The sequence below is a fragment of the Anopheles maculipalpis genome, chromosome 3RL (genome assembly GCF_943734695.1).
Source record: "Anopheles maculipalpis chromosome 3RL, idAnoMacuDA_375_x, whole genome shotgun sequence".
NCBI classification, from domain to species: Eukaryota; Metazoa; Arthropoda; class Insecta; order Diptera; family Culicidae; genus Anopheles; species Anopheles maculipalpis.
Window position 1 is genome coordinate 18,632,186 of NC_064872.1, and position 11,952 is coordinate 18,644,137.

Sequence of the window (11,952 nt, forward strand, 5' to 3'; positions counted from 1 at the left end):
GAAAAGGTTGTTTGATGTTTGATACAAAAAAAAAGTTTGGCAAAGGAAACTAAAATATCGGTCCAATCGATCCGGGCTTGAAATTTTGATGAGCTATAATCCTTTTTTTTCGTAACAAAAAGTTTTACAAACAAAATTAAGCACTTTGTCCGGCGATACACTCTTGCGTTTAAAGTAGGACACAGAGGTACACAGCTGCGACCGACTCACCCCAGATCAAGCAACTGTTGCCTTTCGCATGCAATCAATCCTCGCGATGAAAGCGCTCGGACCCATCTCAAACTGATGACAGCTGAGTTTGTGTTACCGTGTGTGTCCGTTACATGAGACCCGATGCGTAAAAAAACAATTCGCGGTGGAGAAGCAAACAAAATAAGAAAAAGAAAATCTCCAACGCCAAGTTGCTACGCCCAAAACGGGCATTCCTTTGTGCCATTAATTAATTATTGTTAGACTGGTTTTCCTTTTGAACACTTTTTCCCCATTTTTTTTTTGCACATTTTTTAGTGAGAAAGAAGGAAATTCATTTTCTTTTTTTACACTTTACAACGATAGCCCTAACAGAGCGAACCTAAGTTAAACAGTTAACGGTTGTCTGGCCAGTTTTCCCACAGCTTTCCCTGTGCAGCTCTGCAAAACGGGCTCATTTATTTACATCCACTTGGAAAATGGAACGTGGACAAAATGTTCCAACAAAATATGAGCTTCATGATCGGTGGTGAATCGTGTTCTTGCTTTAGCTTTCACTGCTGTACACTTAGAGGGTGGAAAATTTAAACTTTGCAATTGAATTTTGCAACCCTCAATTCTCGATCTTGGTGGAGTGTGCAAGAAAAATTGCCATCCACACACACACAAAGTTCACGGCTTGAATGACCAATAATTGTACGATCGTGGAACTTCTTCCTTTGCTCTTTCGACCACTGCTCTTACCAGCGCTAGCATCTTAATGGATCCGATCGAACCGTGGTCTGTTTTCAGCGACTTTGCACTATTCGCATGAATCTTGGAAAATGTCCTACCAAATGTCATTTAAAGTTTATGATTACTCCTGTAAATTGGGAGCAGCTCCGGTACTTCCCACTTTCCAGCCAGTGGACTACTGTTGGCGACCTATTTTCCCCTCCGTTTTTTGTTTGCCACCAATTTTCAGCCTCCGAAACTCCCGTACGAAAAAACATTCATTTTCCCAACCATTTTGTAACGACGTTTTTCGATTCAGTAAGTCCAAGTTCCACTTTGCCGGAAGGAGACGAACAAAAAAAAAAAAAAAAAAAGGGATGACCGGCGATCGTCCATAATTTTACGTTTTACCATCGTTACGTACGCTTTGGTTGCGCTTTGCAAGAAGTGGCCACTTTGTACGGTCGAAGTCTTTCATTATCAGCATCAATGTTCGCCGCTTGCGTCACGAGCGAAGCACGAATGTAAAGAGGGAAAATGGAAGTCCAAAAAAAAACACGAAAAACTCATATTTTCCTTCGATTTTCTTCCTCTCGCACTTCCGGGCCACCCTCAGCCAGTCGGTCTGTTTTCCTGCGGGTGAAATGAAAATGTCGTGATATTTTCATAATTTATGATTTGGAAAATGCCGCCTTCAGTCTATTACATGCAAGCCATCACACAGCCAGCGACGAGGCCGAGGAACAGAGAAAGTGCCGAAGGCAAAACCCGGTGGAAATTGAGTGGTAGATTCGTTTGGAGTGGCTGGCAATTTTCACTTTTTCACACCATCCACCGGAGCAGTGTGCTCGGTTTTGAGAGGCTGTGTTTTTCCTTGTGTAGTGATCAGCTCAAAGAAAAACGGCGCCCTCCATTTACATTCTCTTACCGGCTTACCCGGTTTGCCAGCCCCGCAGAGGCGCGGTTTTCAGATTCAAAGCGAATCGTTAGCTTTGTATGCGCCTTCATGCCTAACCGTACCGTACATAGCCTAGGCATTACGGATGAGCAAATACCGCTGATGAAGAGAAATGGTGCCCTGATCAGCGGCGGCATGCTGATTATTGTGACGGCGATGGTGATGATGCTGATGCCAACTTAATGGAGAAAGAGAATAACCTCCCCCCCCCCCTCCACCCCGGTTGGTGGAAAAGCTCGATTGAATAACGGTGAACTAGTTTTTTCCTCGCGACACTGCGACACTTTCATCGTTGGTTCGGCAATAAAAGCTGCAAAAGGAACCGATTAGCTGCGTTCTTTGATGGGTTGAACTCCAACGACGTCTGGCGTTATTTAATTGTGTCTCGCGGACGATTCACACAGCTGGCACGGTGGAGTGATGCCCTTTTTTCGTGATGCCATAGAAGACTTTTTGCTGTTCATGATGATTTGCTGCCGAGCGTTTCATTTCTTTACGGCGTGGAGGGGCACCCTGTGTACGTTACTAATTGGTTGTTCTTGGCTGTTTGTTACTGAGAATCTTTAGAAGGGTACGCGGTCGATACCACTCAATGGATTGACAGAATGATTTGCTCAAATTGTGTGATTACAAGTCAAAATTGGCTTTCCAGGAATTGGGTTCGCTTTACAATGATTAATCGTTTTGCAAGAGCGATAGAGCGAAGGAGGAATAGTGTAATGGACATTCGCTGTGGTTTTCGAGAGGTGTCAGATTTTTGGTAATTTTAACAATGCTTGTTACTCTCAGCCGTAATGTTTTGTATAATTTTATTTTGAAAATGTCTAATCAATTTTAGGAGTTGCCTTATGAAGAAGACCTTACAAAAATCATAATCTTCTTGATCTAATTGAAAGCTGTAGGCTCATTCCAAAATTAACCTAGATATTAAGATGATTATTTATCGTTATCAGTTTGTTAATCAATTTTCAAATTCGCTTCATTCTATTCTAAATGCTTGGATATGAAACACCTCGAGCGTCACCAACCATGATTGGCAATAATCCGTTCAATAATATCGTTTTTTTTTGCATAAGTTTGAAAAGCAAGTTCCTCCACTCTAAATCGCTGCTTTTAGACATTCTCCAGACGCCTCAGGATTTGTAAAAGAGGACAGTTTTTACTATCGTATCCAATAATAACTTCACTTCTATTATTTCTTCTTCTTGGCTTTACGATTTACTAGGTCACGTCGACCATTTATTGGCTTGATGGTCACTTAAAACAAGCTGATACCACGTATAGTTGGACAATCAATCCTTACTAGCGATCCGGAAGGGATTTAAACTCCGATCCTATCGTGTGCAGACTGGCGCCGCTGTCGCCTCGACCACCAGACCACTCCTATTCAATCCAATAACGTATGTTAGACATCAAAATCGTTGCGGCAAAGGGGCGGTCTCTTGTACTTTAAGTTTGACATCGCTCTAGAAGGAGTCATGCGAAGCGCTTGTTTCGAAATTCGACAGAGATATATCATCTGACGGCGATGAACTAGAAGTGGTAGAGGGATTTAACTATATTGGAGCGATCATAACTTCGGATGCACGGAAGTGAAGTGGTAGAGGGATTTAACTATATTGGAGCGATCATAACTAAAATGCACGATATATCGCACACTGATACACTGATATCCTACGGGTATCAGTCCTGAACTAGACTAAGGGAGGATGCAGATGCACTCGCCAGTGAAGGTGTTCAGCAAAATCGGGTGGAGTCGAACCTGGCAGAGATTAGATACAGCCGTGGATAGAGGAATTGCTGGACCGAGTTTTCTAGAGTTGTAGACCTGGTCATCTCATTACGATGTGTGCTCCTAAGCAAACCAAGAGGAAAAAGAACATAACATTGATGTGGTCTGATGATATATGCGAATCCACACGGTACAAACTAAAAATCTCATCAAGATCCTTCCCTAGCTGTGATAAGACGTCGATAGCCAAGAAAAAGATCACTCATATTCGGATCAACAGTGGTAAGGCTTGTGGAGAAGAATAAACGCTATGAATGTTTATGAATGTTTATTCATCTAAGCAATAGTATCGATCAGCAAACAGACACAATTTGGGGAACAGTTTCTGAGCAAGAAATGTCCGACAACAGACTGGAATGGAAACTGTCCTGGAACAAGGAAGCTGTCTGAGAAGGCGGATATTTTTAATTCGTGTAGAACGGCCAGGTTGCATTACTACTTTGCTAATGTTATTGATATTACAAATCTAAAATAGGTTGTTGAATTTCAAGCCATGTCAGGGAAAAAGGAAATAAAGCAGCCGACTTCCAAGGAGAGAACAGAAGTAACATCTCATCCTGTGGCATCAAAAATGAAGAAACGATCGAGACATGATTTGCGGAGATGTTGAAAATGTAAAGAGGACAGTTTAGTGTTTATTTTATAAATCGTAAGCTTAATGTCCACGAACTAGTTCAGCTTACATGATATTCTGCTCTTTAAATATATTTCTTTTTAGATTTTAGATGAAATAAAAGTAAAAGTAAACAAATAATATTGATACATATACAAATGCTTCTTAAACCGGATTCTAAGGTTGTAAAAGCATTAAACTTCAAGAAACAACTGGTTAAAGATAAACTGCGTCACGTTCGACATTGAACACATTCCATGTACCATATAAAACATTCAGTCCGCAAAGTTCACAAGATGTTCAATTTCTTTCCAGACGATTGGCCCATAAACACTTAACCACAGCAACGGACGATTATCGACCATGCTTCAAGGCACCAAGCATACCGTTTCCCATCCCAAAAGCGCAAAGCAACAAGGATCTAGAAGTACGAGTGCATTCAACTTGACCGATAAATGGTCAGCAATCAGCAAAACAGCACTACCGATCAGCCCGCACCAAACAAGCAACGGCAGGCAACCAGACACACATGGAATGCATATTTTATTTCGCACAAAAGCGCTCCAACACCGGCAAAAGCGAGATGGCGAAAGACTTTACTTCAATATGTAAGGAGCACATTTCGCGACCGGATTATGGTGGCATTTTGTACTCATGGTACCCCGCACCGCGAAGCTCACCCCGGTGAGCCGGGAGGATAATCTCGTGGTAAATGTATCGTACCCAGAAGATCAGAAGGTCCTTCAGTAAGGGTGGGCATGATGCTGCTGCTATCGCTGTTGGTACAACCCGTAAAATGGGAAATCCATTTATCTGCCACCGACTCTCACACACACACACATACATAGTGGGAGGCCGAATATCCTTGCAACACATGGGAATGAAGGTCTCATGTGGGTTCCAGCACACAGAAACACACACACAACGTGTAACGATCAGTGCGATAAGCTCCATATCGAAATCCTTTAAATCTATACGGCTTGGAATGGTTTTACATTCACAGTGAAAGAAAAGCAGAAAAAAAAGAAAGCAACGAAAAGGAATAAAAAACAGAAAAGGAAGGCACACACAAAATGCGACACCATTTACAGCAGCTTGGGACAAGGAAGCTGCAACTCCCTTTTTTCCACCAAACGGCCAGCTGTGAGTCTCCGGGTAATGGTTGGTGTTGCTTGAAAACGCTACACAAAATACAATTTGCATAAATTTACTTAATTTTATTACATTACGACACACCATCGACCAAACGAGCGGGTTCGGGTTCCGTCTCTGTCGACATCGCTGGTGTCGTCGCCACGAGCCGTGGGTTATTCACACGCTCCCGGCAGCCCATAGCCAGCTAGTCGCACTGTATATAGTCGCATGTTTAGTGCACGGATGAACGCTTGCTGGTGCGGGATCCAGTTTTGCCTTTGCCAAAGATCAGAGCGAGAGTACGTTTGCCCCCATACATGGATGGAGGCGCATGGTACTTCACGGATTCATCGAAGCATTAGGTTGCCGTGGCTTAAAAGGGGAGTAACAGCGAGCGTACTGTCGTTTGGGACCGGTACGCTGTCGTCCCAGTCACAAATCGTTACCCAACCCGTGCGGGAAGACTTCGAAGAATCACTGCCATTTCGGATGTGGCCGCCAGCTTCAGCCGCTGGAGTGACAAATTTACAGCGACGTGCCGGGCGGCTCCTGGAGTATGTACCACCGTTTTACGGTGGTACATGAAGACATTCGGTTAGCATGGTCACGGCACGAAAAGACGCTCTGCAATGCAAACCGATAATTTTGTCCCAGTTCGGAAATGGCACCGGTGGCCAATGGTGGAGGCAAAAAATCCAAGAACGAGGATGTGTTTTCCTTTCCGTCTCTTTCTCTTTTGTACGTCTCAGTGCATCTTCACTAACAATGACGACTTTTCCATCACTTACACTGTCCTTTACAGAGCAGTAGGAAAGTTTGTCTTTAATGGACCACCCCGTTCCCGTTCTTTGCCCATTTTCGTGGAGCCCCTTTTTGTCCCACTTTTCATCCAATTTAGTATGTGCTTCTGTGTGTGGGTGGGTGTGTGTTTGGAAAGAGGATTTAAAAGCTGAGATTTTCACGGATCGTTTTCGTTGCTTCATTCCGCCGTCTTGCAGTTGCGCCATTTTCCTTCGGGACCATTTAAAGATAGAATGAGTAATGACAGGGAAAATATGCTAGAAAAGCAAAAACAAAAACAAGAAAAGGGGGAAAAAAGATGAAACCATCCTAGATAACTAGCGCCAGTAACCGTTTTCTTCTTGTTTTCCCTTGCTACCCAAACTAAGAGATGTTTTATGGCAGCGCTTGAAAGTAATGAAAATCTTTACTGACACCCGCAGTACCGGAGGCAGCAGCTTTCACCATGGCACGTGCCTTTTTCCTTGTACTGTAAGGATTTGTGTTTTTTTGTGTAAGACGCACTTTCCCGTTACCCGCTACGAGACGTTAAATAAAGCAAAGTGAAACACACTTGCCAAACCATTGCTCAGCGAGTGGAAAAGTTTTTCGCGCGCACAATTTATCTCTCCGTTTGCTGGTGGTGGTGGTGGTGGTCGTGATGGTGGTGTAGGATGAAATTATTATCACACAAGCTACCACTAGAGCAACAGGCCACCAAAGTTTGGCATGGTGTGATAGGTGCGATGCCAGAATGCCACGTAAAACTAGCTATAAATGATGTGACGAAAATGAACGAAGAGAGGAACAAAAAAGAACACAGAAGGGAACGAAACGATAAGGGACAAGTTAAACAATGGTTTGTGTGTAATAGGTAGTGAAATGGGCCCCAACCGATGAGGATGGTATAAATTCAAGGGAACGCTAAATGGGCTCCCATTGGGCCGGGCGTGATAGATGGTCAAAGTTTTATCAATCATATTTGTGTGTCATAGTGCCTTTTTTACTGGTGGAATTGAGGCTGAGAAAAGAGAGCGATCCTGCATTTTCTGCCAAAACTTGTGCAATCGTTCATTTGTAATGGTTGTATTAAAATGTGTGCTTCAGAGTTTTATGCATACGGGAAAATTATTGTAGAAAAAATAGTTACATGTGTTGCAAGTGTTTTGAAACAATTTTTTCTTCTCCGAGTGTATCCGCTTTGAACCTTACAGACGGATTCAATGATCCCAAGTCGCTATGAAAGAAACAAAACAATCTTTTCATACCCAGAATAGGTTGAATCCAAAAAAATTAAAATTTTTGTTCCAAATGAAAATTTTATCGATTAAATTTAGTTAACACATTTTTAGCTCTTAACATTGTTGAGCATAACAGTAAGGACACCTATTTTTGTTTTGCGATAAAAGTGGTGTTTTATGGCGCGATCATGTATGAAATTGATTCAAAATAATTGGTAATGGAAATATTATTACCTAGTTTAGACCTATTTTTGACAGATTGATGTCAATATAGATCCTAATTTAAAGCATCAACGCGGCCTAAATATCAAAGATGATATAGGTTTCAACCCAGGTTATTTTTTAATAATGCAACTTTATTTAATCAGAAACAGAATTCAGATCAAAAATAAAGAGATTGTTGCTGATGGAAGCTTTGATTGAGGAAAATTAAAAACGTAAATTATGTTGGTCGTATTGTTTTATACTGTACGTTCCTATGACTGTCAGAAGGAGTTTCAGTGAATGGTTGAAGGATTGTATTATTAATTTGTCTGACACTGTAATCCCGTGTATTAACGTCCTCTCACGAGATTACAAAAGCTATTTGCTATGCTATGAATGTTCAATAAATTTAAGTTTTTCTTACTTATTTTTGACTTCATAAAGATAAATAATTAGGACTTTTGCACGATAACATCAAATTCAAACATCTCTTCTTGAGCAGACACAAGAGCCAATCTAAAAGAACCACTTTCAGCAAGCCTTCTCACCATCGATTGAAGGTGCCATTTAATAAGCTCTAAACACTTTATTTCGCCTGTCGCTTTCGCGGGCAACAAAAGGCGTGCCCTAATTAGCCTACCATACTTCAAAGCCATTGTAATCGTCGAACGGAGAAGAGGAAACGGTTGTACAAATAATTACATTGCGCGTTAGTCTCAATAATCCTCTCCGTCAATTGAAGCGCGCTTCAATGGCAGGCGAATACTTCTTCCGATTTCTTCCTTTCGTTTAAATAAAAACTGCCACCAGTCCGAAGCCAGAACCACTGTTGCTGTTAAGCAAGGAGCAGCTAGCAACAGTGGAAGATAATGCAGGCACAGATTATCTTCATTTCCATGACCGGCAGGCAAAAGTCAGCACCGAACCGAACGATGACCAAAGCGACGACGAAACGTAATCAGCGTACAAACTTTTGTACAAACGGCAAAGCACCCAGCAACGCTGCGTTCGAGTGAGTGGCCGCGAGCTAGCAAGCTTGCGATCGCGCTACTCATTTGTACTCGCGATGGTGCACCCCTTTGATCTGGGACGAACGCAGGCTACAGAAAAGGCCAGTTCCATTGGGTAAAATTTAATAACGCCATTGTTACGGTGGACATGAAACTGCGACCCAATTCTTTTGTGTCGTTGATGTATTTTCTTCTTGGTAGCTTCTTCCGTGCTAATGGGAAGAGTTGCCTCTTTACCTTTTCCTTCCTCGGAAAATTCATGCTAATTTTTTGTCCTCAAATATTAAGCTTTAAATATCTGCAGAATAACGCTTGCACGCACGAAAGTCGCTTAAGTGAAAACGAAGAGATCAGCTCTCACCTTTTCCACTTATTGACCGGAGAGCGGTCGTTTTTTCCTGTGTGGCAGTAAGCCCAGCGAAAAAAGGAAGAGAATAAAACTGTCGCTTGAGGAAAATGTGCAACCACGGAGAAGTTTTCAGCGCACAATTAATTTCGGTCATCACATGCCATCGTACGGTTTTGTGCTGAGGGTGGCTAAGGCTCCCAAAAAGTATCCCAAAAGAAATGTGGCCCCAAAGAGAGGCAAACGAAAACCCGGTCAAAGCTAGTGGCGGGATGGGATGGGCCCAGCATTAGAGCAAACGAAGATCAGAAGGCTGAAGAGCTTGGTAGGAATCACGGTAACACACATACACACACACACTGCTAGCTGCAGGAACCACCAGCCCCACCGAATCTAGCATCAGGAATTCGTTCGTTCGTCGGCGTCAATTTGTCCTTTTCCGGGGCATCGAAGGACGAAAAACTTTTCCCTTTCGTTCCCGAGCCCAGCCAACAGGGCTGGGCTCGGAAAGCGGGAGGGACTGCGGACGGACGGTTGCTCACTAACCCGGAACCATTTGTCTTGCTCGTAGCGTACGTCATTTGCTATTCGTGTGGCCGATGTGGCCGGAAACTGTGGTTCTCTGGGAAAAACGTGGCCTGATAACATTCTGTTAACATGCAAATAATTTACTCTTACGGTGAAAGTTTGCACAGAAGCTGTAATTTTTTTTTCGGGACACTTTCTCTGCTTTTTTTTTGTACGCTCGCTAGTTTTGCCTCGTTCTGTTGGAGGCGAGATGTGTTTTTTTGCTGTAGAACGTCATCTTTTTTTCTCCAAAATCGTGACCCATCGTTTGAATGGTCCAGGGTGAGCTCAGCGTTAGCAGTCGTTAGCTAAGGACCGGCTTTTGTGTATCTTTTCTACTTCCTATGAATTACTATTTCCGAGTGTGTGGGATTTGTCGCACGCAAGGATGTTCGAGGAACTGTATAAAACGCTTAGCTTTCCGCACCATGAATCATAAAAATGTTGTTACAGTTTCGTCATGGTTGAGTGTGCTTTAGAACACTAACAATTGAATTGATTCAGATTTATACTTGCAAATGGCTAGATTTTGATTTTGAGTGTACAGTATTTGAGTGCATTAATTTGGTTTTGTTTTGTTTTTTACAGACCCTTTCTTAATAGATTTATTTTAGTCCTGTGACTTACTCAAAAGTACCTTCGATAAATTAGGGAGTTAACGAATTAAAATAACAGGACACAGGATGTATTATGAAGAGACCTCAAGCTTAATCGCCAATCGATTCTTAAACAATGGTTTTCGGTGTTAAGACCTAATGTTTTTGTGGTTTTTAAAGAATGTTTATAAATATGCCATAAGTCATACTATGAATTTTATCAAGATAAATAGGGCTACACGATCTCTTATGAAATAAAGAAAGAGTCTCTTAACAAGAAGGGTTCACAATAATGTATGAAGAGCTCAATTGCCAAACCGCAAAAATGTAGGCCTAAAATATATTTTTACTAGGTTTAAACTATCAAATAGAAACTAAGCAAACTAAATTATTCAACTGCTTTAAAACAGGTATAAAAGAAAAGGGGTATCATATAAAAAATGCAAAGCGAAATATTCGTTCCAAAACTAAGTTAATTCTTCAAGTCACACCAAGTCTTTATTAAGTTTATCGTTTCGTTAGTCTAGACTAGATGTTTCGAGAGTAGTGATGGAAGAAAATTAACGAATCCAGTAGAACCGTTCCGTTACTTAACAAGGGTGAACGACAACAGGGTTATGAAAATTCACTTTTCAATTCCATTTCAACACGTTGCTGCAATTACCGTTGCTACAAGCGGCGCAATAATTATTGTTCATAAGTGTCTGAAAACGATCGCTCAAAAATCGCTGCTATACAGGGTTTTCACTGGTTTTATTGACACATTCAGCGCGTTATAGAATCGTTCGAGCATACTATTGACTCGTTCGGCGCGCTATTGACGTCTTCGGATGATTGTATTGATTTGATCGGCAGTACTATTGACAACCCTTGTTTGGCACATTTTCTCCTGCTGTTACTGGGATTCAGTAACGAGTTGCCACTTGCAAAATAACAATTTACGGGCACTCCAATCGATGACACTTTTGTTTTGGCAGTATGTAAACATCCCGGTTAAAAAATTATATCCATTGACAGCAGGAGAAAAATGTGTCAACCAAGGGTTGTCAATAGCACTGCCGATCAAATCAATACAATCATCCGAAGACGTCAATAGCGCGCCGAACGAGTCAATAGTATGCTCGAACGATTATATAGCGCGCTGAATGTGTCAATAAAACCAGTGAAAACCCTGTAAAAGCCGCTCCAAACATCGAATCCAAGTTCCAAAAACGATCGCTCATATTTCGGTATTTGGTCTGACATTCCAAATATCGATACAAACTTCCAACGACGATCGCTCCAAAAATCGAAGATCGATACACGGCCCCAGCTCCTGCAAAAATAAATAAAAACTTCAGCAACATTAAATTAAATTTAAAAAAATATACTCATACGACCGACTGACTCATTATCTCCAAGATAATAAAAATATTTTAAGTTCAATTCGCAGACAGGCATCTTTAAAGTATTGTAGAGGTATTTCCAAAGGAATTTAGACCCTTCCCGATCCACGTAGTTGGATATTCAGTTTACACTACGGGGGAATTTGAACCCCGGTCCCGCCGTATAAAGGCAGGCGTCGTTGTAATTTACTGTAGCTTATTACGGTTAAAACTTCCATTTTCTTTAATTCTATTATTTTTGTCTATCACAAAAGAGAATTTGGAAAAAAAATTCTGCATCTTAATTCAGAATCTTCGGTTATTTAAATATCTTGGTTGATTCCTTTAAACACAGGATATGGTTCTAAACCCATGCAACGATGAGCCCTACCATGAATCACAATTTATTAACTAAAGCTCTTATTTTCCGTTCTATGTACAGCA